This window comes from Topomyia yanbarensis, chromosome 1 (genome assembly GCF_030247195.1).
Source record: "Topomyia yanbarensis strain Yona2022 chromosome 1, ASM3024719v1, whole genome shotgun sequence".
Lineage (NCBI taxonomy): Eukaryota > Metazoa > Arthropoda > Insecta > Diptera > Culicidae > Topomyia > Topomyia yanbarensis.
This window is the reverse complement of record NC_080670.1, coordinates 16,864,500-16,869,409: the sequence shown is the minus strand read 5'-3', so window position 1 is coordinate 16,869,409 and position 4,910 is coordinate 16,864,500.

Sequence of the window (4,910 nt, the reverse complement as noted above, 5' to 3'; positions counted from 1 at the left end):
GATTGCCGTTTTAAAATAAGCTCTGGTTTACTCACCTTCCAAAGCCACAAGTGCCTCGAGCAACCGTTCGGTTGGCGGTTGGACGCGGTGCAGGCGATGTGGAATTTTCTTGGAATATTCACTAACAGATTTTTGTACATTGGATTATGTAGAAGTCATCAATTATTATCATATGACATAGTTAGATATCTGATCCTAAATTCAATTTATTGTGGGATCGTGATATGTTGGTATTGTGAATTTATTAAACAAAACTTCTACCTCTCGCAAACCGTCCGAGATTTTGTATTCGAGCAAATTCGGATTCGCTTGGTAGCAAAAGTTTGCGTGTTGGAAACCATATTTCGCGCTCTCTTTTCTTACGAAGGAATCAGTTGCACGTTCGGTCGAGGATTCTTGTGTGCTAACGATTTTTCGTATGTCTCACCAGCACCACGTGGGTCTCGGGTCTCTGTTCGCAACGGTTTTGTATTACTCATGTAGGTACACTTCCATGCTGCTGCCATGCTTATTCTCTCTTGTCTCAGTGATGGGAGAGCGACCATCGGAATGATGGAGACGAGCGATACTTGACAGTAAGTAGGCGACCGCGCGTTTCCAACTAATTTCTTTCACTGCTTGCTATGTGGATTTAATTTTTAACTACATGCTTTGCTGGATTCAACATAACAAGCAGCGCGACAAAACACTTGAATCGTGTAAAATGATAGTAACGAGATTTTCTCGTTATTTCTAGTTTGTTTTTTTTGGGGATGCTGCAGAGACACAATCATATACAAATGACAGTTGCAAAATTTTTAATACAAGCCGTACAATTAACTAATGAGGCCGACCGGGTGCTCGTTAAAAACATAAAAAAATATATAGAAACTCGTTGGCCGAAGTCCGTATGACTGAGTTTTATATACCTTTCGACTCAGTTTGACGAGATGGAAAAATTTGTGGATAGTTTTGTTTTTCAACAAGCAAAAAAATCCTTATGAGTTAGCCCAACACATTCACTGTTGGCTAAATTATTCGTGTGTCGAATTACGGACAAGGTACGTGACTTCTGTAACCATTAAACTTCCATCTTGTGCTGCTGCCCCCATATAATTGTTTCAAAGTACCACTCTGGGAGGAGGCAGATTATACTTTGTGCACCTCATTCTTTTGATCTCGAATTAACCATAATTCACTAGTAGACTCGTTTGAGCTATTAAATTCCTCATTCTTTGCGACACTTAGTTGCCAGTGTTTCTCTTGGAAGCATTCACTTCATGCATTCAGGTTTTCTTTCCTAACTTGCGCTCTTTTGCGTACATTAAGCGATTTAACTACGTTGCGTAGGTGAACCATTGAGGGCCCAGCTTTTTCGTGATCTACTCGCATAGTCTCTGGCAGTGAATCTATCATACTCCGACCTAGAGATGCAATGAATTCTGATACTTCCCAGCCAATTGATCTACCTACGACACGACCTGACACTGAATGAAACAGTAGAAATTCAGGTTGTGTCTACAACATTCTTATCGGATGGGCCCCCCGGAAGCGTGGGACATATTCAGTAAAATGGTTTTTAATATTGCTCGGCAAAAGTTAGGATTGAGTTTTTAGTGGGCAGCACACATTCCGGTCTTTAACCGACTCATCTCGTCCCAGACTCTCCAGTAGCTGAAAAATGGCGAACTTCGAACGTGAAATCTCAGGCTCATTCGTAAATCGAAACTATCTCCTCCTAGAATCGAGCTTCCAATAATGTCGATCGCTTCAGTCAGCAACTTTCCCACCGCTTCCAATGTCTCGCACAGTACCGTTACACCGGTGTCGTCCGAATACCCCACGATCTCTACACTTCTAGATAGCTTAAGGTTGAACAGAGAAACAGACAAAACTCGAAAACGAAAAAAGCAGTTTTTTCACACCTTTTGTTAGATCTTCATGAAAATCAATCAGCTTATGTAGAATATTGTTACAGTACTGCTGATTGATTTTCATAAAGATCTAACAAAAGGTGTGAAAAAACTGCTTTTTTCATTTTCAATTTTTGTCCATTTCTCTGTTCAACCTTAAGCATCAGTAGGCCGTTGAACGTCTTATTCCGGAGCGTTGGACGCAGTATAAAGCTTTGTTAGGGTTTTGCCACGTTATTACTCGATTTCTGTACCTCGTTTGTCAAAAACTTTTATTTTTACCAACATTTTTTTTCTGCGTGTAGTCAACATTTGTTGGTAACAAAATAAATGGATGATGGAACACATTTCGTTCTAAATGCGAACGAGAAACACTTTTAGTTTGTATCAAATAAAAGAAAGTGTGCTTTGTTTTCTTTTGTTTGCAGCTACTGCTGTTTCCCGGTCAAAAAAAATGCGGACGAGCATGGTCAGGCGACTTAAACAGTTTGACGTTTAACTCAACTCGCCTGTGCTAATTGCCCCTAGGAACAAATGCAATTTGCGAATGCGATTTAAAGGCGATTTCAACACTTAGACAAATTTTCTGGCGGCTGAAACGGACTTGGTTGTTTTTGCGTTTTTCAAACATGGTGGTTCATGTTTGGCTTAAGATTAAAATAGTTTTTTTTAAACAATTGGCGTGTTCTCGCTTGTATTTTGTTTGTCTAGTGCACTTCATTTAGCCAACGAATGTGGGAAATTGTTGATTCGTGTGCGAATATAGTGGAACAAGATCTCTGACCTAAACTCTTAATAAAAGTCAGATTGTGGTAAGTTTTGGTGTGCAATGCCAATTTCACCATTGATTCTTACTATAGTTTGGTGGTGATTACCTAGTGTAGTGATAAGTTTATGTGAGTAGATAATGAATCCGAAAATAAGTATTATTTGTAATTTTCATATTGGGCAATTAAGGGCGATTAAATGGCGCGTTCCCTGGGCGATTTAGGGGCGATTAAAGGGCGGGTAGAGCGGCTAAAAAATGACGGCAGCAATATCGCCCAAATGTTGCATTTGAAATAGCCCCCTAATTGCCAGCAATCTGCTGGCAAATTGAAGGGCAATTAGCGCATCCGAGTTGGCAAATAGCCCTCCGTTAGCCAGCAACTTGCCTTTTTTGACTGGGTTGTTGATGACATTTCGAGAGATTTTGACGTTGTCAAACAGACCCCCATCGGTGGAAAACGATGTTGCCTTTTGTCAAACTCTGTATGTAGAGATAGGGACGTCAGTTACCTGGTTTTTCATCAACAGACATAACCCCACAAAATGAGCCGGATGAACTTCGTTTGACAATTCTCGGTGGTTTGTTTACATACGCGTTTCGTGAGTTTGTGTGTTCCACTGTTCCACTCGAACTCACGCAACTGACAAGTAAACAAACTACCGAGATTTGTCAAACATGAACTTCATTCATTGTGAGTATATTCGTGTCGTCATCTCGTAGAACTCAATTATAGCCCGCGTTATAAAGCTTCAAATCAACCTTATACTATGTTCACACCACAGAGTTAAAACACGTTACAATAATTAGCAACAAGAAAAATGTCATCAAGATAGCGTTAAAACACGTTTTAACTAGAAAAACTCTAGAAAGAGAACTGCGGAGAGAAAAACAGTATTTTTGGCAACGTATGCGCTGGCATTATATGGCAACACGTCCAATGTTATAAGGATAGGCAATGTTCGATTGGATTCGTTTTTTGACAGCTAAACGCAAATCCAATCGATCCAAGATGGAGTCTCCGCAGTTCTCTTTCTAGAGTTTATCTAGTTTTAACTCGTAGTGTGAACGTAGTATTACATTGTTATTGTTACCCAAATACAAGGGGCGTAAGTCAATAAACATGGTTATATGAAAAAAAAAATTGGCTCCGAGTAACTTTTTGGGTCCCATTTAGCTCCCAGAACAACTCTGCAAATTTTTAGCTCGATCGGTGAAACTATATTTTTGCGCCCACGGTTTAAAGTTTACATGGGATTTCGTATGGAAAAATTGTCTTTTGTAAATTAATTCTTCCAAGAGTCGCCCGTTATCTCCTACAAATAAACAGATGTCTGATTTTTATAGGAAATTTGTCAATGATACAAAGTCTAGAAGACTGCAAAACGATCTGATGCTTGTGGAAAAAGTTATTAAGCAAAAACCGCTTGATGCCCTGAAGATTGATGAAAATTTCACTTTTCATAGCATCACTGCTTCTGACGGTTTTATTATATACAAAATTTTTAACTTTCTCTTATTATATACAAAAGAAGCCTCATTTTATCCTTTAAAACCTTGCGAAGTGGCCAAATAGTATAGATAATCGATTTAGATACGTTAAGAGAGGATTAAAACAAAATTGAGTATAATTGGACAACCAACAGCAGTGGTGCTAGAAAAAATGAATATTTTATCAATCGTCAGAGCATCAATCGGTTTCTGCTTAATAACTTTTTTCTCAAGCATCAGATCGTTCCGTGGTTTTCGAGACTTTTTTTCTTTGTTAAATTTCCTATACAAGCCACATAACGATTTATTTTTAGGGAGTAATGGGCGACTTCTGGAGGAATTATTTTGTAAAAGTTAACTTTCCCATACAAAATCCCATGTAAACTTTAAACAGTGGGCGCAAAAATATAGTTTCACCGATCGAGCTAAGAATTTGAACAGTTGTTCTAGGACCTAAATGGTACCTAAAAAGATGGGTGGGTAATGTCTGCGACATAACCGGAGAGATATAGAATACATAAGGAACACGTTCTTCAAATATGCTGATACTTATTGGAATTTTCGGACAAAAGGTGATTTGGGCGAGGAATATTTCAAATTATTCTTTACAAAAATGATGGTGGTCCTGAAAAGGACCGTTTTTGTTGGCGTTGTTGGCCTTGGTGAGGGAGATGGCTAACGATGAAATGAATTGTTAGCATGAGGAAGTCGCATAGTACTGGCCAATGGCAGAACAGATAATAATTGATTCCTGAAAATCA